An 11,515-nucleotide genomic window follows, 5' to 3' on the forward strand; every position below is an offset into this window, starting at 1 on the left:
GGAATTAAATGTTAAAAAAGTATCGGTTCATAAATACAAACAACCAGGACACTTTAATGGACTGTTTCTAGCAGTAGATTTACAAAGATTTTTCAAAGGGCCTTAGGGACCTTTGTTTAAGTTAAATTGCATCAGCAAAAAACTATTTCTACTTGCAAGCACTGTGACCTTGTCAGTTTCAAGTGGATTGCATTGGATTGCATAGATTTAGTAGTATGTACTGAAGAGTCTCTTAATAAACATTGTCTTTGGATAAATAATCCTGTACTTAAAACAGACCTCTTCTTATTAGATGTACAGGCTATATAGTGTGTGTTATTATCATTAAAACAAATTTTAGTAATTATATGTATTATTGTTGCTTGCCGTTCCTTAAGTGGTGTCAATATACAATGTATTTTGATTAATCTCATAGAAATGATACAGTAAACCTCACAGATGATCTTATCCAATCAAATCTCAAGTAGAGTGGTCATTATCCCACATTAGATGATTAAAAAAACATCTCCGCCATAGTGTAGTCCCTGGTATCGCTACATTATTGAAAACACTGAGGTGATTTAAAAATAAAAAATACTTGGAGACAAAGACAACACAAAGACACGAGATGCATTCTGGCATTACTGAAAATGACTAAAAGAAACTGAAAACACCATTGTTCAACACTGATAACCTGACCGCTCATTGCAGGCGCTGTATTTTTGTAAAACCTGGTGATCCAGCATGCCCAATAGCATCACTAGAAAAATGTACAAGTAAAAAGCCATCAAACACGCCTTCTTTCTGTCCAAGTTCAGCCAATTTAAATTGAGTCCCACCAAAGCAGCCACCGCTTCCATCTGGCACACTTCATCATCTATGGGATAAAATAGACATCCACATTAGGTACCAAAGCTTCTGTGGATGAACTAATCCCTGCATTAGGTTCACTGCTGTGCAACTACTCTGAAACACAGGTGAAATAATATCCAGCTGCTCATAAAAATTAAACTGTCAACAACTTTGGACTGTTTTCTTCTGTGAATGGATACAACATGTAAGGGTACGTGATGCAGAAGTTCTCCTCCCTAATGCTCAAGTACTCATTGCAATGAAATCTCTTCATATATAAATTATAAAAAAAAAAACAATTTATCGGTTTCTAACAGCATTAGTATCCTCCGCAGCAGTTATCATCTGCTAGATAATTGACCTTGACTTTTAAGTGCTCTCGCCTTCAGCTCTGGACCCCTAACAGTTTCCACAGCAATTATCTATCCGGTAATGTTGCTTCAACATTAATGCCTAAATTGATTGGTACGTTTTCCTATTGGTTTTGATCCAACCAGCATATGTGTTTACATAGCCCGTTTACAGAATGCTACAGCTATTGGTAAAGGAGCAGCAATTGCTTAACGGACAAATAGCCATAAGGACTATTGGTCAGATACAGTAGTCTCCTAAACTCGCGACCTGCATTGTGACAACCCAGGGTTGCACCTTGGACTATTTTTTATTTGAATTGAACAAAATACCATCGCATTTATACTGTATTGCTTTTTTATTCATGTATTTAGATTTATGAAACTATTGTAGCAAGCATCCTTTTATTATTTTTGTATTTAAACAGACTAAAAGACGGTGATCCTAACAGGTCATTTCTGTTTCTGATGTGGCATAGGATTAGTGTTACTGAACAGCTCTAGGCTTTAAAACACATTACTTTCCTAACTTCTTCCCACGTTGCATTCCTGCAATATCTTTTTGAACATAATCAAGACTGTTTTGATATTTGTATTAACGTATCCCTGGTCATGAATCAGTTTTGAGTAGATTATTGAGTAGATTATTTCCGTGCTACATCAGTTATGCATCAGATCTTCCGGTCAAAATGTCTCCTAAATTCAGAACATTGCCTGGTTGAATTCAACCTGTTGATCAACCTGTTGATTTTGAAGTCTTTAAAATTATAAATGCTATAGATAAAGTTAACCCTACTACAGACACTACTACAAATTTAGCACAGAGAGAACAAGAAGAGGGCATACATGGAAACCGAGAAGAAGTAAGTTTTCGAACGGAAGGTAGGAAGCACTTTTTTAAACAGAAAAAAATGCATGGAATAGCCTACCAGGTGAAGTAGTAGGATCTAAAACACTGCGAACATTAAAAAAAAGACTAGATTCTCTGCTTTTAAATTAGCCCCCCCCCACCCCCAGTAGAATGGTGTGCTAACTAGGATGTGCCTTCAAGGACAGAATGGCCTTTTCTCATTCCCAAACTTTTCTTATGTTCTTATTACTTGCCTGCTATTCGATTTATGAAATTGGTTGCTCATCTCACCACTAGAGTTAAGGCTGCTACCTACCAGATGCAATGCAGCAATCAGAACTGTGCAGCAATGTGTCAAAATGAATAGAACCTATACTTTCGATAAGTATCTTTCGCACCACAGGCGACGCAGAAGCGTCACTGGAGCTACGCGAAATAAATAGGATTAAATCCTATTTTTTGTGGTTTGACGCACGTCAACTAGGGCATTGAACAATCAGAGAACAGCTTCAATGCACGTGGTCCAGCAGGGTGAAGCAGTATTCAAAATGACAGAGAAAACAATAATACTTGCCGTTGAAAAAATACCCAGCGCTTTATGACAAAGGTCATCGCAATTATAAAGATACAGATTTAAAAGATAATATATGGGAGTATTTCAGAGGAACTGGGTAAGCCTGGTGTGTGTGATTTTATTGCCATGTATGTTGAAATACCGTCAGAGAAGACACTCATAATTTCCACATCATGTTGTGGAATAAGTACCAGTCTTGATCATCGTTTTGTCAATAGCAATTCTGAACAGTTGTATAGATCTGGCAGTTTTCAAACTTGTCGCATCGCCTCTGTGTCGCTTCTGGTGTGTATGGTCATGTCGCTGCGAAAATGTCTCGTCGCCAATTTAAAAATCGCATCGCGTCTGGTGTGTGGAGACTGTTAGGGTAGGAGTATTGTGAATAAGTCTGCTGAGAAACAGTTAATACATTCACAGCAGCAGGCAGACCGGGCTCTGATCAGAGGAATGTACACCCTTGAGAACGCCTGTCTCCCTCACACATAGCCCTCCAATTAGACTGAGCACCTTGTCTTTGAAGTAGAAGCTTGCCTGACATTTTACCATGGGGAGGCTGGGGAGATCTATGTATGGATGTATGTATCTATGCATGGGATTATTATAATAAAAACATCTTTCAGATTTACACTGCACTGTCTCACTGGCAAATACGCTGTGAACAACATAAAAGAATGGTGAATGCTGTGTTGGCTGCTATGGTTACTGCATACCATCTGCAACTGTGTCCAGGGATTGTTCAAATGCCATTATGTAAGTTCATAGTATTGCCCTAAATATAGGTATGCTGACTGGATCTGGAGCGACCATAAGAAAAAAAAAGGTTCTTCTAAAGAGTAAAGCCCAGTGACATTCATTTCAGTTTTTTAGGAATTTTGTGTTGGGTGTTTATGTAAGTTCAATAAGATGCTGCAACTCGCCCTATTTGTTGCATTGACGTACTGTTGACTTCACAACAGTGTTTCTCTGACGTCGCTTATTACATTCTTAACTGTTCTGCTATTTCTAAGAAAAAAATACTGTAAAATAGCAAGTGTTATCACTATTGTTTTATCAGTATTGCGACTTGGTATTTGATAACAAAAATAAAATATGGACTACAATAAATTTCAAATCAAGAATATACAGCATCTCCTACTAGATAATGATAATTCTATTTTTAGGGGCTTTTTTTCTCATCTACACTAATGTACTGTAATATAACATATTTAATGTACCGAAAAATGCTCTTTCACTGTTGAGATGAGACAAGCCTTGTGTTTCTTAGAGACAATATGTATTAAAGATTTACGGTCACTGCAGTAGTCTTTCTCTTTCTTTATTGTGGTTTGCCTTTCCTCAGTTTTCAGGTGGGCAGCTTTTTATAAAGGGGGGGGGGGGGGGGTCCCCCAAAAAATTAATCTGGATACCCTCTAGTCTCGATGCAGCCACTTTGTCGAGGGCTGAGCCGGTGACACAATCATATACTCCTTTTGAAGTCGGGGAGATCTGTAGTCTTTCCAATTGTTTTGGCCAGTCATGGGCCTGTGGAGGATGTATCAGTAACCATCTTCTGGCAGCTGACTTACCTACAATATTATCGAAAATAATAATTTTGTGTCTGCACTGTACATTACTGTTGTGCTATGGAATGATTTAGTTATTTCTTTATTTATTATTTATTGATTATTTAGTTAAGCAACCATTGCTGAAAAAATGATTTCTTTCAAAGTAACCCAAAGCTGTAGTACACAGTCAACACTAAAGGGGCTGTAATGCTTGTAAGGTGGCTGTAAGACCTGGTTCCCTTGGCACTTTTTTGGTTTTATTGCAATCCATTGTGCCTTTTGTTTTTGTATCATCTTCTGAAGGCCCCTGCTCCCACTTATCATTGTTTCATTGCTGTCTGGTGCTGTGGCCAGCTTCCAAGCGAAGAGGTCTCCTAGCCCTATCAAACACAACACCTGGAGTTTCAGGGCTGTGAAGTATCCTCTTCCTGGGAGAGTTTGTGGGACACGTAGTAAAGCACCAATCCTCTCATTTAATCACGTCTAAAGACTGAAGAATAATACTTGTCCTTTGCAGTTACGGATTTATCTTGTAAGTTTATGAATTTAAGTTTTCCGGTCCGCACCCAGCCTCCGTTGGTAACACAACCATTTTGGAGATTTTCTCGACAGAATTTCTGTATAGGAGTTCAGAGTCAAGGTCGCCATGGTGATTGTTATACCTTCCACGTTTCTAATCAGCAAGTGGTCCCAGGGATAGAGAACCACCCAATAACCCAAGCATCATGCACTTTTCTAAGCCTTTTTTTGTATTGGTTGTTGCCTTGCTATTTCTGCCTCCTTTTTTTTTTTTTTAGCAACTTGCGACTTTTTCGACTGCAGTAGGTTGTTCATAATTGTGTACCCTACTGTGAAATAAGTGAATCACCCAGCACTGGCCTCAATTGGCCATCCCTCTCTTCCATCCTTGGTTCAGAATAAAGCAGCGCCAGTGTAATCTGTATGGCAGGCTGAGTGAAAGTTTGATAAATATTTCTGACATTAGAAATACTGTGAGCTCCTCCCTTCCTCGTGCTCCTTTGCAGAGAAAAATATATCTAAATAATCTATGCAGTGATCATTTCTGAGCCTGACAGCCTGCCCTCCTAGTTGTTCTGTACTGTAACCCTTCTCTCTTGCAGGTTCCTGGGGAAGAAGTGCCCCCAAAGAAAGCCTCCTGTCTGGACTGAAAGACGAAAGTTCACTGGAGCTTAGCCATAAACAGAAGTCCATGCAGCATGACGGGCTGGCTGACAGACCACAGCTGTAAGTCTGCCAGTTTTTATTCGAATAGCTGAAATAGGCAGGCATGTCTCTGTTGCTGTCCTGTTCAAATCAGATCACAAAATGCAACCTTCAATTTTAATATGGTCAGTAGATTTTTTTTTCATTTTGAAGCCAGTCAGAGTTTTTGTTAAGATATGAATGCTTTTCTGTCTGTACTTCCTGGTGGCAGTGTTGAAAGGCACAAGAAAATTTCACTGAGCTCTAAGTATCATTGATTTTTCTTTCGTATCTTGATTTTTCGTAGGTTTTTGTGACTTCGTAGATTTACCTGCAATGTATCATTTTCACTCCCGTAATTTAGTTTAATCCCTGCTGCGGTAGTTTCATTACGACTGTTCGTTTCAAAGTACTTTGTATGCAAATTTACAAATCTCATTATAATATCGAAGTTTCGCGCTTACGCTTGATGTATCATAATTTTTTGCTGATTTACGACTTCGGTTTGTGCCTTTTTATTTTACACATTATTATTATTTACTTCTTAGCAGATGCCCTTATCCGGGCGACTTACAATTATTACAAGATATCACATTATTTTTGCATACAATTACCCATTTATACAGTTGGGTTTTTACTGGAGCAATCTAGGTAAAGTTCCTTGCTCAAGGGTATAGCAGCAGTGTCCTCACCTGGGATTGAACCCACAACCCTCTGGTCAAGAGTCCAGAGCCCTAACCACTACTCCACACTGCTGCCAATGTGTACATCCATTTTCTATGGTCTGAAATGTGCAGCTTAGATTTTTCATTTTAAAACCTGTATGTGGTACTACATAGGTGAAATAAAACTACATAGGCGAAATAAAATCTGTTTGGTCATTTCATTTGGAGAGTGAAATTATCACCACCCCTTCAAAGCTTTTGTTCCTATAATAAACTAACTAGCTGCTTCCTTTATTGACTGAAATGCTTTCTAAACAGTAAAATGCTTTGACTCAGAAGACACTTCAGAGGTGAAATGACTTGGGGAAGTGAACCAGCAACATACTTCCTGAGAGAGACATGGAAACTAAGATTTAGGGCTAACCACTACGCCACACTGCTGCCCTCATACCTCTCACTGGTGTAGATTCATCTGTTCGTATGTGAAACTTCCTCTTTTAAACATTTGCGTGTATTTAGTTTAAAAAAAAAAAAAGAAACCCTCAAATGTATTTAGTCTATATTAAATAGCAATGGCAATAAATACATTTTGTTTTGGTTTATTTTATATTTGAATGTGCTTTATTTTGAACTTACATAAAGCATACAACTATTCCACTTCATTACTTGGTGGTAGAATGATAGACTGTGATATGGTGCTCCTTCTAATTGCTTTTAGGTAGGAAAAATATCAGACAGAAATGACGAGATGCTTCACATAATCAAAACGAACTATACAAGGTAACACCACTCGGAAGTAAACATTTTACGTGTAGTTTGAAAGCAAGTAGAGCACAAACAGTATTTCATTTTTGTCCTGTCAGAAACAGTAAGATAATAGCAGAATAATTTATTAGGTTGTGTTATCAAAAATAAAATAAACAATATTACAGATTATTTTGTTTAATCATTCTGATTATGTGTTTATCACATTTAAATGTTAATAGCTGATCTATTATTATTATTATTTTTTGTAATCTGGCTTTTTGTACATTTACATGTTGTTATGCATAATATAGCTAAACACCTCTACAGCACATGGTGTCAGAATGGTCCTCAATTAGCAAGGTATGCTGTATCTGATTTATGGCTGGATGGAGAGGTCACTTTGAAGATTATTTAGAAAATCAGTTTTTGACAGAGTCCTCCAAGGTCTCAGATATGAAGTTTCCTAGTCCTTATTTTTGATGGACATGCTTCACATGTCTCTCTGAAACTAGCTCTAAAAGCAAAGGAAAACATGTGCTCCTCCTTGAGGCTCCCATCTCTTCTAACTCATCTTTTACAATCCCCGGACAAAGCTGTGTTTGGAGAGGTAAAACAAAAGTGAAGGAAGAAGCTACAATGTCATGCATGTGTCAGTCGTGACAAGCTCAGAAAGGAAGATTTTCCATCCAAGCTGAAGAATGTGCTTGATGCGGCTTTAAAGTCACACAATTTGATAAGTGAAATCTGTTTATTTTATTTAAAAAAAGAAAGGTTCAAACCAGATTTGGTGGTCTTAAAAGGTACACTTACCCTAATAGAAATACATTTCAGTGTAAGGTATAGCAGTTCATTGCAGGTTGAGGTGCCTGTGCAGCCCTACGGCCAAGACAGGGGGATTCAAAATAACGGGAGAGCTTCTAAAAATGTCTCCATGCTGCACCACTGCAGGCCATTGATAAGGCTCGATTTTTTTCAGATTTCATGATTTCTGTGAAATGTACCGATTGCCGTGTAATATGTTGTTTGTTCCCTGTGAAAATTCCCATTTCTGGAAGATAGTGTAAATATACATATTTTTATCACTTCAAAATAAATACAGAAAATGTTTGCCTTATTGACTCGCTACCTGTTACACTGCATTTAGGAACCTGGCAGCTGGTTCAGTTTGCTTCCGGTAAATGATTGAACACTGCATAGAGCTGCAAGATTTCTTTAAAATGTCCTCAATCAAAAAGACACCATGGACGTGTCGGTTGTTATTCTTTATTTTTACTTGTTTTTATTTTGTTTCATAATTCACTGATGGTGACAATAGAATGCTTTAAAAAGGTGGACATAAAAAAAAAACTAATACTCTACAATTTAGCATTTACTGTTTTTCAGGTAAGCATTTAAATTATATAGGAACATATGTTGCATAGTAACTAGAGAAAATGGTGAATTTTTAATGTGACAACGCAATTTTTCTGCTTTAATACATATTATGTTTAATCGTGAAATATCTTGATAAACCTATTTTTGGACTGTGAAATGAGCAAATTTTTACAGTGAGCAATATACAGCCCTAATTGTCTCTGATCTGTGGCAACTTGCTCTGGGCAACAGTACGATTGATCAGCTTAGGCGCCACAAGAAATTAAAAAAACATGTTTTGCAGTTGGAGATAGTAGCTAGCTTTTGGGGATACGGCTTAGAGGCTATTTAAAAATAATAATGTAATTTAATTTTCAAGCAAAGTGAGCTGAAGTAATCTTAGTGGTAAAAAAAAACATGAATACTGTACACTTTTAAATTAGTTTAATTGCGACACTGCTATCGTTAACACTGCTTTGGTACAGTTCCATTCCAAATGAAAAGTTTGTTTGGAAAACAAGTGATCCGAGTTGTTATTCTGTTTCAGGTTTGATGTTTCACTAAACCTCCAAGTGAACTGAACTGTACGTTTAAACTTGCTATATGACCTAAGTGTAAAAGAGCCCTTACATGTCAGGAGTACTAAATTCTCATAAAATCACAGCACAAAACAATGCAATACAGGAATGGAGAGAATTGTCCCTTTACTTTTCACAGGGGTCGGCAATGCCTGCCAACTTCTGCACAGCAAAGCTATTTTGGCTGGCATCCCGTGATTGGAACGCTGAAGTCTCTGTCTGGCTTGTGTGGTCATCTGACAAGCCTCAACATAGTCAACAATGTATCCAATGAAGCCTAAATAATCATTCACCACAGAATGCTCTTAAAATGTAGAGTTACTTTCCCATTATAAAAAAATGCCATAAATACATTTAAGGTCCCATTTAGTGTGCTTACCATTCACATGTTATTTTGTTAGAGAAACCTACTTGGTAAAAATGTCATTTCAAATCTGTATATTGATTGAGATACAAGGTTTGAAGTAAGCTGGGATTGTCTCCTCAATAAAAAACTCGCTGACATCACAAAACACAATGTGGGTTTTCAAGCTCAAATGGATCGAATTCTGTGGAGGCATTACCTCCATTTCAGGTCGTTTCTCCCGTGTGATGGAGACAATGTTTAAATGGTTGGTGTGGTACACATGCAAAGGGAGATCTGTGTACCATATACCCCCCATTGTGAGAACGGGTCTGACGGTTAAAAAAACAATCCTAATAACTTTTTGTGGTCCAGTGGTTAAAGAAAAGGGCTTGTAACCAGGAGGTCCCCGGTTCAAATCCCATCTCAGCCACTGACTCATTGTGTGACCCTGAGCAAGTCACTTAACCTCCTTGTGCTTCGTCTTTTGGGTGAGATGTAATTGTAAGTGACTCTGCAGCTGATGCATTGTTCACACACCCTAGTCTCTGTAAGTCGCCTTGGATAAAGGCGTCTGCTAAATAAACAAAAATAATATTTATACCATCTCAATTGTTTGAGTGCTTTTTCAAGAGGTTACGATAAAAGAATGCCTTATTTAAATGTATAGTGTACCAGAAGTAAATACAATGGACCTGTGCAGGGCATTATTCTTAGCGTTATCTATGTTAAGGTCTTAAATGAAACTGCTCAGTTCTGCGCACAATGCACAGGGTACATGTTACATTCGGAAAATTGAATCAATTGGAGGGATTGTTCATCAGATGGCCTATTTAAGGACTGCTCTAGGCATGCAGTATGAACAGGATACTCATGCATGCAGGCTGGACAAACAGTTTGTTCCAACACTGATGTAACTAGAAAGCTTATCTGAATCTGTGTTTGTGATACCTTGCACACCCTATCACAAGACATTACTGGGCTAATTTATTCCGCAAGAGTTGGCTGAGAAAAGGGTAGTCTGTAAAATAAAAATAAATTCCCTCGTTGACTGGTAGAAAGAGCAGGAAACAAATAAAAGTACATACAATCATAAGGCTCAGTTTAACCAAGCCTAGAAATGTTGGCAAATATCACGATCAATGCATATGAAATTGACACAACATCCAAATAACATGGCTCATTATTAACAGCAATGCCAGTAAGCATTAATGTAGCTATAAAAATAGAACTATACTGCCTCGCTTGTTGTGAAATGTTGCCCTCACTACAGTTTCAGATCATTTGAACTTCCTGCTTCCAGTACCATACCACTTCCTGTGGTTCAGGTCAGTTATCATGGTCTGGTTGATTTTCTTTTGCTGCCTTTGCAAATAGTTTTGAAATGTTTAAAAGCATTAATTAAGAAGCCAGAAGCCAGACAATAATCACCTTTGTTCACAAATAAATGCTTCGTGTTTTCCGGGCTGGGCAGAGCCTTCACTGGACTTACAAAACACAAACAACCCACAGTTCAAACACACACTAGCCTCCTTCCCAAACACCTCCACCAGACAATGGATTTCTCCCCATTTTGTACATTTGGCCACTCCCCAGTGAGCACCCGTTACCTAATTGGGGAATGGCCACACCTGAGATTGTTTGTTTGCAGCGACGGATTTACCCGTCTCTGCCAACCTTACATTCCCACACACCCACTATTTACATTAAGAGCTTTTGCCCTGTCACAAGCGGGAATTGATTTTATCCAAATTATAGTAAATATCTATACACCATTTAACGTCATGTTGTAGCTGAGGCGATCAAGAGGAAACCTCTGTGTCAGACGGCCCCTTGCTTTTGCTGTGACCAGCATGTCTGTGTTCGCAGACACAAACATCATGGAAAGCCTGCTTCCCATTCCCCAGCCTGGGTTAAATTAGCCCTGGCTTGACTGATGTCTGAGAAACACTCACGTTCTCATCTCTTGTGAATGTAAACCATTTCCATGTGATTGGCTGTGTGCCTAAAGCAGCTGAAAAAAACTTGGGTGGCATGCAGCTCCAGTCACGTGGGTTTCTTATAGATTGTCTTAAACTCACAACACTGTTTTTTTTATGAATTAAAGTCGTCGCTGTATCGGTGTGTGATAATGGCTATCAAAGTTGTTTTATTGGTGTATGATAATGGCTTGCAGTAATAATGCACTGAAGGGTTTCAGATTGTAACTCTGGGTTCAGGCCTGCCATTACAATGTCAAAGCCTCATATCTCGGGCACTATTTATGATAGTGATTTTATATTACAGGGTAATTGATGATCTTTGCATTGAGTTCTGATATAATATGGGTGCCAAATTGAGGTCAAATGACTAAGTTTCTTGGGTTAAGAAACTTAAGTTGAAGTATACTATGATTCCTTTAGTTAAGTTTCATTACTTAATGTTTTAACCTCTAGCCATATAAAAGATACAGACCGCACACTTTGAGATACACAGCT

General features: G+C 38.1%; 1 protein-coding gene across 5 annotated transcripts in view; it reads left to right on the forward strand.

Moving 5' to 3' along the window:
- The window catches only part of LOC117428175 (inactive tyrosine-protein kinase PEAK1-like), a 79,745-nt gene that overhangs the window by 49,818 nt on the left and 18,412 nt on the right, over positions 1 to 11,515 (forward strand). For 4 of the 5 annotated variants that reach the window (XM_058994907.1, XM_058994909.1, XM_034046917.3 and 1 more), the window contains one exon: positions 5,271 to 5,394. The exons of the other annotated variant lie outside the window; for it this stretch is intronic. The gene's annotated coding sequence lies outside the window, so the exon portion shown is untranslated. The remainder of the gene's footprint in view (positions 1 to 5,270; positions 5,395 to 11,515) is intronic. 5 annotated transcript variants of the gene reach the window in all.

This window comes from Acipenser ruthenus, chromosome 21 (genome assembly GCF_902713425.1).
Source record: "Acipenser ruthenus chromosome 21, fAciRut3.2 maternal haplotype, whole genome shotgun sequence".
NCBI classification, from domain to species: Eukaryota; Metazoa; Chordata; class Actinopteri; order Acipenseriformes; family Acipenseridae; genus Acipenser; species Acipenser ruthenus.